Raw genomic sequence first — 15293 nt, 5'->3', positions numbered from 1 at the left:
AACGCCAGAAAGAAGCACCTTCTGGGCGTTTAACGCCAGATTTACAGCATCCTGGGCATTTAGAAAAACGCCCAGTGACAAAGGAGTTCCTGGCGTTCAACGCCAGAAAGAAGCAACAGCTGGGCGTTGAACGCCCAGGAGAAGCAGCATTTGGGCGTTAAACGCCCAAAACATGCAGCATTTGGGCGTTTAACGCCAGGATGGTAGGGAGGAGGTAAATTCATTTTTACTTCACAATTTTTATTTTAATTTCAATTTTCATGTTTCAATTCATGATTTCTTGCATAAATATGTTACAAACTCTCAATTCCAAAAATCTTTTAACCCTAATTTCTAAAAACCTATCTCAAAAATATCAAATGTATCTTAATCCATAAACACAAATTCTTTTTTTCAATCCAATCCAACTCTTTTTCAAATTTTCCAAAACAAATCTATCTCTTTTCCTTCTAAAATCTTTTCAACTCATCAATATCTTTTTCAAATCTTCACATTATCTTTTTCAAAATCCAGATTTATCTTTTTCAAATATCTTTTATATCTTTTCAATTTTAAATCACATCTTTTAATATCATACTTATCTTTTCCAAATCACTTCCTCTATTATATCTTTTCCAAATAATTTTCGAAACCCACCCCCTACCCCTTAAATATTGGTTCGGCCTCTCCCCCTCTCCTCCACAAGTGCGCCTAGCTCTCCTTTTATCCCTCTCCTTTCTTTTCTTTTGCTTGAGGACAAGCAAACCTCTAAGTTTGGTGTGTTTATCCGTGATCACTAAACCATACCCACTAAGATCATGGCTCCTAAAGGAAAATAACCCACTCCAAGAGGCAAGAAAGAGAGTATTCCAAAACCACTTTGGAATCAAGGGAAGTTCTTAACCAAAGAACATTCAGACCACTTCTACAAAATAATGGGTCTAAGATCAGTGATCCCAAAAGTCAAGTTCGATCTGAAAGAAGATGAATATCCGGAGATCCAAGAGCAAATTCGAAACAGGAACTAGGAAATCCTAGCTAATCCTGAAACAAAAGTGGGAAGGAATATGGTTCAGGAGTTCTACACTAATCTGTGGCAAACAGACAGGCAGAGAATATCTGGAACCGCCCTCTATGACTATCGGACTTTGGTCAGAGGAAAGATTGTTCACATCCACCCTGACAAAATCAGGGAGATCTTTAAGCTACCTCAGCTGAAAGATGACCCAGACTCCTTTAATAGGAGAATGATGAGAACAAACAAGGGCCTGGACAAGATTCTAGAGGATATATGCATCCTTGGAGCCAGGTGGACCACCAGCACCAAGGGCGTCCCAAATCAACTCAAGAGAGAAGATCTCAAACCAGTCGCCAGAGGATGGCTGGACTTCATTGGGCATTCTATATTGCCCACTAGCAACCGTTCTGAAGTCACCGTTAAAAGAGCAGTGATGATCCATTGCATTTTGTTGGGAAAAGAAGTGGAAGTTCATCAACTGATTTCATGTGAATTTTACATAATTGCAAATAAGAACTCTAAAGATTCCAGGCTGGCTTATCCAAGCTTAATCTCTATGCTCTGCAAAGATGCTGGAGTAAGGATGGGAATAACGGAGTATATCTCAGTGGAGCAACCAATCACTAAAACCACAATGGAAAAACAACAAGTGCAAGATGACCCCATCAAGAGAAGAGCACAGGAATTTCTCCCGGAAATTCCTCAATTTGAATATTGGGAACATCTTGAAGCATCTGTTACTAAGTTGCAAGAAGCTATGGACTAAATAAAGGAAGAACAGCAAAATCAAAAAAGCATGCTCTGCAAACTGCTCAGAGAACAAGAAGAGCAAGGGCGTGAATTGAAGGAATTAAAGCGTCAGAAACTATCTCTTGAAGGGACAAGCACTCCACAGACTAAAGAGGCATCCACTTCCCAACTTCAAGGTTGTTGAGTTCTAATCTTAGCCTTAACTCTATGATAATTGTTTTTATTTGAGTTTTACCTTAGAAGTTATATATAAATAGTAGTAATTAGTATCTATATTTTGATTTTATCTCCAATTAAGCTATAATTTATTTTTCTCATCATCATTAAACATGAATAAAATAGCAGATTTTCTTTAGAATAAGGAGGCAATTTTCTTTCGAGTTTTTAATAAGAAAAATTCTAATTATTTACATGTGGTGGCAATGCTTTTTATCTTCTGAATGAATGCTTGAACAGTGCATATGTCTTTTGAATTTGATGATTATGAATGTTAAATATGTTGGCTCTAGAAAGAATGATGAAAAAGGAGAAATATTATTTGATAATCTAAAAAATCATAAAAAAATGATTCTTGAAGCAAGAAAAAGCAGTGATTACAAAAGCTTGCAGAAAAAAAAAAAGAGAGCGAAAATAAAAGAAAAAGAAAAAGAAAAGCAAGCAGAAAAAGCCAATAGCCCTTAAAACCAAAAGGCAAAGGTAATAAAAAGGATCCAAGGCTTTGAGCATCAGGGGATAGGAGGGCCTAAAGGAATCAAATCCTGGCCTAAGCGGCTAAACCAAGCTGTCCCTAACCATGTGCTTGTGGCGTGAAGGTGTCAAGTGAAAACTTGGGACTGAGCGGTTAAAGTCAAGGTCCAAAGAAAAAAGAAGAGTGTGCTTAAGAACCCTGGACACCTCTAATTGGGGACTTTAGCAAAGTTGAGTCACAATCTGAAAGGGTTCACCCAATTATGTGTATGTGGTATTTATGTATCCAGTGGTAATACTGGAAAACAAAGTGCTTAGGGCCACGGCCAAGACTCATAAAGTAGCTGTGTTCAAGAATCAACATACTGAACTAGGAGAATCAATAACACTATCTGAATTCTAAGTTCCTATAGATGTCAATCATTCTGAGCTTCAATGGATAAAGTGAGATGCCAAAATTGTTCGGAAGCAAAAAGCTACTAGTCCCGCTCATCTAATTAGAATCTGAGCTTCACTCAAAAACTCTGAGATATTATTGCTTCGTGACTTATTTGTATTCTATTTTATTTATCTAGTTGCTTGGGGACAAGCAACAGTTTAAGTTTGGTGTTGTGATGAGCGGATATTTTATACGCTTTTAGTTAGTTTTTAGTTTATTTTCATTAGTTTCTCGGCAAAATTTATATTTCTGGACTTTACTATGAGTTTGTGTGTTTTTCTGTAATTTCAGGTATTTTCTGGCTGAAATTGAGGGAGCTGAGCAAAAATCTGATTCAGGCTGAAAAAGGACTGCTGATGCTGTTGGATTCTGATCTCTCTGCACTCGGAATAGATTTTCTGGAGTTACAGAAGTCCAATTGGTGTGCTTCCAATTGCGTTGGAAAGTAGACATCTAGGGCTTTCCAGAAATATATAATAGTCCATACTTTTCTCAAGGATAGATGATGTAAACTGGCGTTCAACGCCAGTTCCATGTTGCAGTCTGGCGTTTAGTGCCAGAAACAGGTTACAAGTTGGAGTTCAATGCCAGAAACAGGTTACAACCTGGCATTCAACTCCAGAAATAGCCCAGGCACGTGAGAAGCTTAAGTCTCAGCCCCAGCACACACCAAGTGGGCCCCAGAAGTGGATTTCTTCACTATCTATCATAGTTTACTCATTTTCTGTAAACCTAGGTTACCAGTTTAGTATTTAAACAACTTTTAGAAATTTATTTTGTATCTCATGACATTTTTAGATCTAAACTTTGTACTCGTTGATGGCATGAGTCTCTAAACTCCATTGTTGGGGGTGAGGAGCTCTGCTGTGTCTCGATGAATTAATGCAAGTATTTCTGTTTTCTATTCAAATACGCTTGTTCCTATCTAAGATGTTCATTCGCGCTTCATTATGACGAAGGTGATGATCCGTGACACTCATAACCATTCTCAACCCATGAATGTGTGCCTAACAACCACCTCCATTCTACATTAGATTGAATGAGTATCTCTTAGATTCCTTAATCAGAATCTTCGTGGTATAAGCTAGAATCCATTGGCAGCATTCATGAGAATCTGGAAAGTCTAAACCTTGTCTGTGGTATTCCGAGTAGGATTCAGGGATTGGATGACTGTGATGAGCTTCAAACTCGTGAGTGCTGGGCGTAGTGACAGACGCAAAATGATAGTAAATCCTATTCCAGTATGATCGAGAACCGACAGATGATTAGCCGTGCGGTGACAGCGCACCTGGACCATTTTCACTGAGAGGACGGATGGTAGCCATTGACAACGATGATCCACCAACACACAGCTTGCCATAGGAGGAAACTTGTGTGTTTGAAGAGGAGTACAAGAGGAAAGCTGAAATTCAGATGACAAAGCATCTCCAAAACTCCAACATATTATTCATTACTGCATAACAAGTATTTATTTTATGCCCTTTCACCTTTTTACAATTCAAACTAAGAATTATTATTGATATTATATCCTGACTAAGAATTGCAAGATAACCATAGATTGCTTCAAACCAAAAATCTCCGTGGGATACGACCCTTACTCACGTAAAGTATTACTTGGACAACCCAGTGTACTTGTTGGTTAGTTGTGCGAATTTGTAAGAAATAGTAATATTGACATTGACATATACAAATTCGTGCACCAATTGTCCCATCCTTGATGCAAGCCTTCATTGTAATCTCCACTTCCTACAACATAATTGTAACCATACTCATAGCCAAAGGGGTGAGAATTCATAGTATCAAGAGAAAATAAAAACAAAAACTAATAAGAAATAAGGAAAATAAACTCCTAAAACTAGAAACAACTAACAAAGAAATGAAAAAGCAAAATTATTCACAATATTTATAATAACCAATAATAAGGCACACATTTGCAACTCCCCGGCAACGGTGCCAAAAATTTGATGCAGGAAAAATGTCGATAAAGATTTTCACAAAAATAACGCGTTGCAAGTAAAGTTCTAAACCGACAATTAGACCTCAATCAATATTTAAATTGTTTGTCACTTAAGCAAACTGGTGCACGAAATTGTGATACTTAACAACGGCGCCAAAAACTTGGTGCTCGAAACGTAATTCACACACTTTGTCACAACTTCGCACAACTAACCAGCAAGTGCACTGGGTCGTCCAAGTAATAAACCTTACGTGAGTAAGGGTCGATCCCACGGAGATTGTCGGCTTGAAGCAAGCTATGGTCATCTTGTAAATCTCAGTCAGGTGGATTTAAATGGTTATGGTAAATTGATAATTAAAATTAAAATATAAATAGGATAGAGATGCTTATGTAATTCATTGGTGAGAATTTCAGATAAGCGTATAGAGATGCTTTCGTTCCTCTTGAACCTCTGCTTTCCTGCTGTGTTCATCCAATCATTCCTACTCCTTTCTATGGCAAGCTGTATGTTGGGCATCACAGTTGTCAATGGCTACATCCCGTCCTCTCAGTGAAAATGGTCCAATGCACTGTCACTGCATGGCTAATTATCTGTCGGTTCTCGATCATACTGGAATAGGATTCAGTGATCCTTTTGCATCTGTCACTACGCCCAGCACTTGCGAGTTTGAAGCTCGTCACAACCATCCCTTCCCAGATCCTACTCGGAATACCACAGACAAGGTTTAGACTTTCCGGATCTCAGGAATGGCCGTCCATGGATTCAAACTTATACCACGAAGATTCTAACATCTCGGACTCGGTCCCCTGTATTAGATACCTAAGAGATATTCATTCTATCTCATCTTCATGTAGAACGGAAGTGGTTGTCAGGCACGCGTTCATAGGTGAGAATAGTGATGAGCGTCACATAATCATCACATTCATCATGTTCTTGGGTGCGAATGAACATCTTAGAATAGGAATAAGCTTGAATTGAATAGAAAAACAATAGTACTTTGCATTAATTCATGAGGAACAGCAGAGCTCCACACCTTAGTCTATGGTGTGTAGAAACTCTACCGTTGAAAATACATAAGAACAAGGTCCATGCATGGCCAAATGGCCAGCCCCCAAGGTCTAGGGACTAAACGTCCAAAGATGAACAAAGGATAATCCAAATATGTAAATACAATAGTAAAAAGTCCTATTTATGCTAAACTAGTTACTAGGGTTCACAGAAATGAGTAAATGATGCAGAAATCCACTTCTGGGGCCCACTTGGTGTGTGCTTGGGCTGAGCATTGAGCTTTACACGTGTAGAGGCTTCTCTTGGAGTTGAACGCCAGTTTGTAACCTGTTTCTGGCGTTTAACTTCACTTTGCAACCTGTTTCTGGCGTTTGACTCTAGAATAGGGCAGGAGGCTGGCGTTGAATGCCAGTTTGCATCGTTTAAACTTAGGTAAAGTATGGACTATTATATATTGCTAGAAAGCCCTAGATGTCTACTTTCCAACGCAATTAAGAGCGCGCCATTTGGACTTCTGTAGCTCCAGAAAATCCACTTTGAGTGCAAGGAGATCAGAATCCAACAGCATCAGCAGTCCTTTGTCAGCCTCTGAATCAGATTTTTGCTCAGGTCCCTCAATTTCAGCTAGAAAATACCTAAAATCACAAAAAAACACACAAACTCATAGTAAAGTCCAGAAATGTGATTTTTATTTAAAAAATAATAAAAATATATTAAAAACTAACTAAATCATACTAAAAACTATGTAAAAACAATGCCAAAAAGCGTATAAATTATCCGCTCATCACAAACCCAATAAAATTAACCGAAGTATTAAACCTCGGATCGTCTCTCAAGGAATTGCAGGGAAGTGTAGTTATTATTGGTTTGGGAAAGTATATTTTTGGATTTTGAAATAAGAAACAAGTAATGTAAATAACAAGGAAATAAAATAACAATTAGAAAAAATTCTAGCAAGGATTGATAATTGGAATTCCTATCCCCATTATCATAGTCACTTGTGATGGTAATTGCCTTTTACTCTCACTTAGTTAACCTCTAACAATTGAAGGTAAGTCAAGTGAGCAATTCAACTTGAGTTCACAAGTCCTAGTCAAAGATTAGAGTTAGTGAAGCTCAAGCCAACTAGCAACTTTCAATCACCAACCAATAAGAGACTTTGACAATTCAAGAGTCTCCAATTGATCAATCCAAGTTAAGAATGTAAAAATCTAATTTAAAATCCAACCAAGCATTTTATCAAACACTTGGTAGGCACAAAATAAATACATAGAAAAGTAACAAGGAATATTAAATCTAAGCAACCAATTGCAAGCATCAATGACTAACAAATAAAGAGAGTAACAATAACCATGGAAAACATAAATTGCATTAATATGGAAATTGAATCTAACATCAAAAGAGTTCATAAACTAAATTGGAAAATAAATAAATCAACAAGAGGAGATAAACTAAGATGCTAGAATAATAGAGTGAAGAATAGAAACTAAAATAAAGCAATATAGAAATCTGAATTAGAGAAGAAATAAAGCTAAAAATCCTAAAACCTAGAGAGAGGAGAGAACCTCTCTCTCTAGAAAATTATATCTAAACCTAACTAATGTGTGAATTGAGAAGTGAATGAGTGATTCCCCCTTCCAACTCCACTTTGCAGCCTCTAATCAGTTTTTCGGTCCTGAAACTGGGTCCAAAGCAACCCAGAAATCGCCCCAGCGAATTTTGATATCTGCTGCACGTGATGCTCTGTCACGCGTACGTGTCATCCACGCGTACACATCGCTTGACTGATGCGCTGGTCACGCGTACTTGTCGTCCATGCGTGCGCGTTGCTACCAGCTTCTGAAATTCTCAATTTCTTGTGTTTCTTCTACTTCTGCATGCTTCCTTTCCATCCTCTAAGCCATTCCTGCCCTGAAAAATCTGAAAACACTTAACACACATATCACGGCATCAAATGGTAATAAGAGAGGATTAAAAATTAGTAATTTAAGGCCAAAGAAGCATATTTTCAATCATAGCACAAAATTAGGAAGGAAAATGTAAAACATGCAAATTAGATGAATAAGTGTGAGAATAATGGATAAAATCCACTCAATTCAGCCTAAAATGTACCACAAAATAGTGGTGCATCAAGGCCACAACGAGTCTGATGATAGGATAGAGGGTCAGGAACCTTACCAGATTAATGACCCAACTCCTTTAAAACCGATGGTTGATACTGGTGAGCGATCACCCTTAGGTCGACTTTTATGGATGATAACATCATTGACCTTGGAATTGATGGCAACGCACTACCATCAGAGGATGACGATCTTCAAGAAAAAGATGGAGTCAATGACGATGAAGAAGAGGAAGACGAGTTTGATGATCAGGAAACTACCTCGGAATAGGAGGATGGTGAACCAGAGGAAGAAGATGATGAATCTGAATAGGGTTAATATAAATATAGTTCTATGATATGTATTTCCTACCAAACTTTGAGAAGAATATAATATAATTAGTATTGTTTCATATATTTTTATTACCATCATTTTGTATTTTTAATTTGTATGTTTGATATTTCACTTCAAGTTTAAAGCATTGTTTCAATTATTAATTATCAGCATACATTATAGATGGATAAAAAAAATTCTTAAAAAAATAAAAAAGACTACCATTGGAATTACCGTCGGAATATACCAACGGTAATAACCCAGTCAATTATTTTTTGAAAAATTCAAAAAAAATTAAAAAAATTCTGTTGGCATTACCGTCGGATTAATCTACCGGTAAGATGGTGTGGAGACGTATGATATGGCGCCAACATTATCTTCAGAAATAACATTCAACAGATTCTGTTTTCTTAATAACCATATTCCATTGCTAAATCTAACAGAAATTACCATCGGACGCAAAAATCCGATGGTAATATACCGGCGAGGTTTATTCTGTCAAATAAATATCGACGCAAAATTCGACGGTAAATATTTTACCGTAAGATCTTATTCAATTTTCCGACTGTAATTTTATTGGTACTCAATAATTTTTTGTAGTGAAAGCGGCTATGTTAAAGAGAGGGATTGCTTTGTATCAACAAAAATATGTGCTAGATTTGCTTAAAGAAATGGGTTTTGAGGGATGCAAGCCTGCCCCATCACCAATGGATTATGGAGCAAAGCTAAGTAAAGGTGATGGGGAGTTGTTGTCTAACTCTACTCAATACTAGAGAATCATTGAAAAGTTGCTCTATCTTTCAAATGCTAGGCCGGAACTATAGGAAAATTGAGTCACTTTTTGGATTGTCCTACCATAGAGCATTTGCGAGCTACTTATCGAATATTGAGGTACGTGAAAGGATCCCCAACTGTTGGCCCTTTCTTCTCAGCTAAATCAGACTTGAATCTCACAGGCTTCTCAAACTCGGACTGGACAGGGTGTCCTGACTCCAGGAGGTTGATCTCAGCCTATTGCTTTTACCTTCACTTATCTCTTACTAATTGGAAGAGCAAGAAGCAACTTACAGTCGCTACTTCCTCCTCCGAAGCAGAATATAGGGCGTTAGCGCTGGCAACTAGGGAGGTCTAATGATTGAGTTATGTTCTTTAGGAACTTGGTGCACCACTTTAGAAGGCAGCAAACATCTACTGTGACAGCAAGTCTGTTGTGTATATAGCCACTAATCTAGTCTTCCATATCGAAGTGGATTGTCACATTGTCTGAGACAAACTACAAAAAGGGGGTAATTAATCTGCTGCCTATCTCTACACATGAACAGGTTGTAGACATGTTAACTAAACCACTAGCACGAGGTCCTTCCATTACATCCATGGTAAGCTTGGGTTGCTGAACATCTTCGTGGTTAGCCCTCCAAGCTTAAGGGAGGGTGTTACTTGACATGTGAGGCTGCTGATAGTTAGTTAAGGATTAGATAAAACTAATTAGAGTAGTTAAATATTTAGCTAGCTGTGTATAAATATAGGAAAGTTAGTTTTATAAAAACTGTGATTCATCATTTAATACATGTTCACATTTTCACTCATTCTTCTTTCTAGTTTTCGTATCCACTGCACCCTTTTTCTATTCTCATGTGCAACCTTCAATAGTATGGCAAAGACTATTGTATTTGAAGGACAACAATGATAGTTGAAGAAAGGGTGAGAGCAAGGCAAAAGGAGGAAGGATGCAAATGCAAAGTAGAAATAGATAAATTTTAAATTTGAGCAATGCTATATGGTTGGTAAATATTATTATTTTTAGCCAACACTTATTCAGTAATAATTTGCACTCATATTTACAGACGTTTTTACACATAAGAAGTATATAATTTACACTTATATTTACCAGAATTTTGCACATATAAATTAATACAGTTTATATATTGCACCTACATTTTTCAGAATTTGTACACATAAATTAATAAAATTGGTTTATTAAAGACAATTTAATGTTTGTATTAGACAAATAATGACAAAAAATACTAAAAATTACTCACTCCTAAAAAATTTTCTTTACATTTTTTAAAAATATCAAAAATAAAAATATATTTTATTTTATATATTAATTATCATAGATAATTTTATACACTCACTTAAATTCATTTAAAGATCATGATACTACTGATCATTTCATTAATCAAGGAATCAAAGAAGATGTGCATTGAATTTGCAAAAATGTTTTACGAATATAAAAAAATTATCACATGTATTTTTATATATTTATACATATTATTTTACACCTTTTTTAACAAAGTAATTGATTACAAAAATTATCAAACATTTTATAGTAGGATATTTAAACATTTTACAAAAGATCGAAATAGTAAAAAATTTTCACAATAATATAATCAAATTTTAATGAATATTAAAATCAGTCATCCTTATATTTTTATACTTTTATTCATATTTTGATTATAAATATAATTTTAATTTAATTATATTATTTATGAAGTTTAATTAGAAACATGAATTAAATTTGATTGTATTACTCATAAAATTTTATTATAAATGAGAATCTAGTTAAATTATATTATTTATGATGTTTGATTGATCATAAATATAAATATACGCTCTATTTTCCTATATAGGTGGTTGATTTATAATTGAATGTTGGTATGCGTATAGCATGGTTTGATTGTGATTAGTCTCTTCTAATTTTAAATTAACTGTGAATCATACCTTTTAATTTTCGCGCCTTTATTTGTGCAATATATGGAGCTCTCAACTTGTATGAGTTGAAACGTAGGGTAACCTTTTAATTTGTTTAATTTATCCTTTCAATTGCTAGAGAAGAATTTTCTAGTGAATTAAATTCCCCCAACTTTTAAGTCTACGTACAAGTTAAAGAGAGAAAAATTCAAAGACTAAACATTTTAATTTATATCAACATTTTTATCCAATAATATTTTTAGTCCAATAATTTAAGATTATATTTTTTGTCAATAATTTTAAATATTATTGATTAACTAATAATTATAATCTAAATAATAAATTATGATAGTCTCGTAGTATTAACCAATTAAGAATACATATTACATAGTAATAACTTGATTCATCATTTAATAATTACCGTAAAAGTAGAATTTACTTAATTTCTTAATATTGAGGTAATAAATATTTAAATAATTATACAAAACTCGTCATAAAAACAAGAGTCAATCACAGAATGAAAAAATAATATATGTTTGATAAGGTTGGAAGTGAGTCGAGTTAAGTCGAATTAGACTAAGTCCAAGCTCAACTCACGAAAATTAAGTTTGCAATTGGCTCACGACTTGACTCATTAACAATTGAACCTATTTCGTAAACTTAAACTCGACTCAACGAAAGTTCACAAACTGGCTCGAGCTCACGAGATGGCTCAAATAATAGGAGAATAATCTATAATTCTATATTAATAAATTATAACTTATATATATTAAAAATATTAAAAATAGATAAATTTTATATCAATTATAAATTTTTTATTTATGTCCTACATCAAAATTATATATAAAAAATGACTATAAAATTTTAAATAATTAAAAATATTAATATATATGTAAAATTATATATATATATATATATATATATATATATATATATATATATATATTAAATTATTAATACGCATATCTTATATACATTTAATATATACTTTTAATATTATATATATAATCGAGCCAACTCACGAGCTAATGAGATGAGTTTATCCAAGTTCAACTTCGGCTCATTTAACTTATCAGCTTAATTCCAAGCTCAAGTTCAGCTCACTAGCTCACAAGTTCAGCCTATCGGACTATTAACGAGTCGAGCTCAAGCTGGCTCATGAGTTGGCTTGACTCACTTCCAGCCCTAATGCTTGATACAAAATCTATTAGGTTGCGTTTGTTTGCAGAGACTGGAACTGAGACTGGGAGACAAAAACTCAGTATTATGTTTGTTGATCTAGAGACTGGTACTTAAATTTCTGTCTCTATCTTTAAAATTTCAGTATTTCAGTACCTCCAAAAAGTAGGGACACTGGAGACAAAAAATTTTAAAGACGGAGACAGAAATTTTAATTATAATTTGTACCTAAATTACCCATTCTAATTCAATAATTCTAACATTAACCCTAATGTAAATCAGGGCTTCATTGTTAACCCTCATGACACCATCTTCTCATTCTTCTTCAAGGTCATCACTACAGCCTCGAAAGTACCATTTCAAGAACAGCCGCCTCGTCGTCGTTGGCCTAGCCACCGCTAGGTAAGTGATTTGCCGCTTTCAAGTTCATCTTCATAGCCCATATGTTCTCATCTCCTCGTTTTCTCCTTCACAAGACAATCGAAGAACGAAGCTGTCGCCTCTCCCCTATTGCTGTCGACGTTAACTACCAACTCGTTGTCCTAGCTACTATGACCCAGGTTAGTTCTATAAAAATATTGTTTAATTTACTGATTCCTTTCATTTTTTTGGTTGTGCCCTAATTTGTGGATTTGTTTGTGACCTAGTAATAGGACTTTTCTCTTCATCTGATATTCAATTTGATTTGTGAATTTAACCATTACTGGTGTAATACTTAAATCAAATTTATTTGTGTTTGAAAGGTGTATTTGTACTCAGAATCTCTTAAACTTTGTTTTGTTTGGCTACTTTGATTTGAAAAAATTAAAATTTGAAACGAGACAAGTTACTATTTTACTTGGTTTGTCATTATTTTATTAATGGTGTGAAGTAGTAGCACTGAAGTTAAAGAAATTTTTTGCCTAGTATTGTAATGTAGTTTAGATTTTGTTCTTTTACTAAAAAAACAGAGTAGAATGTCTGAGTTATATAATGTTAAAGGTGTTGTAATATAATTCAAGTTTAGTTTCTTGATTTATATCAATTTACTTAATTTTTCATGTTATGTCTCCTTTCAATTTCTCATATAAATATGCTTGATACAAAAATTAACCAAATAGTATTTCATGGCACCCACGTCGATTGGTGGATCACTGAACTTAATTAATTCTATTCCCTATTTTAATTGTATTGAAAAAGTTCACCATTTTGGGGAGCTTCCACCTTTTGTCAACTGCATATATATGCTTTGATTATTTTCATATATCATAGAATAACACATCAACAAAATCATGAAGTCTATACTCATTCAAGAACTCTACCCGTATTCTTCTTCTTTTAATTTCCTTTCTGTTTGAATTTGTATTTAAATTGGATTACAATAATAGGTTCAAGGGATTCATTAACTAATATTGTTTAGAAAAACAATTATGAAACTAAATTGGTAAGTGAAATTATTGAATGTATATGAAATCATATAAATATGCTTGATATAGTTTAGGTGATAATGATAGCACAGTTATTTGTCTCAAGTGTGAACCACTTTACATTTTAATTACCAAATCTTTTTTTTTATCTTTTGGAAGACTTTGATTTGCTTAAAGTAACTGAAAAATTTACTTTCAGTTTATAAAATGAGAGAGAAAAATCGATATTAACATTTCTATTGTGTTTCTATTGTATTTCCTGTTTTGATTTTCAATTAAAACTAAAATAAAATTGAAAAGTAAATAGAGTTAGATGTCTTTTGATTCCAGTTTTTTATTCTTCTTTTTGGTTCTAAGAAGATATAGTAGTATGATCGTTCGTTTTCTGTCTTTGTTTTATTTTGTTTTGCTTTATTCTTAGTTTTATCTCATGCTATTTTTTCTTAGCGGTCATTTATAATGTCTGCATCAGCATCTGCATTTTGCATATAAAAAAAAAGAATTGGTTCCGTTGCCGAGACTTGAACCCGGGTCTTTCGGGTGATGAGAATTGGATTTTGCTCCCACTATGTTAACCTCTAACTATAAAAATAAGTCAAGTGGATGAATCAATTTGATTTCTCAAGTCCTAGTCAATTCCTAAAGAGAGACTAGAGCTATTGGAATTCAAATCAACTAGCAAAGATAACAATTATCAATCAACAAGGAGTTTGATAACTCAAGTGTCTCCAATTACTCAATTCAAGCTAAGAATGTAAAAAGTTAAATTAAAATAAAAAATCTGAAATACCTCAAATTGCATTAAATAAAGAAATCAAATCTAACATGGAATTCATAGACCAAATAGTAACGTAAAGTAATCAATAGGAAAAATAGATAAACTAGAAAGATAGAACAAATAAAAGTAGAAGTGTTAGATTAGATTTGAGAGATTTACACATTTTCATCCATATGATGGCAAATTAGAAAATGAGGGATTCCCAAATCAGAAAATGATGGATTCACAAATGCTATACCAAATTATCAACTTTGAACTTCACAAAATTAACAAGTAAATAAGGTAAATTGACAAAGGATACCAAGTTCGTTGAGAGAGAAAGAGCGGAGACCAGAGACACAGCTCCGAGACGGTGGCGACGCAAACTCCGGGCACGCAAACGGCGGCAACGACACAATCCTTGGGAAGCAACTGGGGCCACGAAGGTGAACCAATGGAGAATTGGAGACGCACCGTCGTTGTTCGGGATCCTTAGAGGTGCTACCGGCGGCGGGTAAGATAAGAGAATTCCTTCACGGGAAAGGAGATGAGAAAGGGGAGTTAGAGTTATATTCTGAGAAAAATCAAATTGGATTTGGGGGTTAGGATTGTATTTTAAAATTAAGGTCGTTTTTGTAGTTTTAAGTTTTTTAGTCTCTACTTTAATTTCAAACCAAACAGGATATTGAGATATAATTCAATCTTATACATTTCTACACAAATATAATACCGATACTTATTTATGTCTCTGTCTCTCGATCTTTGTCTCTCAGTCTTAGTCTCTCAATTTTAGTTTCTCAGTCTTTGTCTCGCAAACAAACACTAGCTTAGAGAACTCAAAAAGTGAAAGCAACATACATAGCAGCAACCTCTATTTGGTCTAGCTAGAAATCACAAGTCAATAAATGAGAACTCAGAAATTGACAATAAAATTGCTAATTTTGAAATCAAACAACTCGTTGGCTTTGATTTTTTAACACTCTGCAAAA

The sequence above is a fragment of the Arachis ipaensis genome, chromosome B4 (assembly GCF_059453495.1).
Source record: "Arachis ipaensis isolate K30076 ecotype BB chromosome B4, ASM5945349v1, whole genome shotgun sequence".
Lineage (NCBI taxonomy): Eukaryota > Viridiplantae > Streptophyta > Magnoliopsida > Fabales > Fabaceae > Arachis > Arachis ipaensis.
This window is presented reverse-complemented; position numbering follows the sequence as displayed.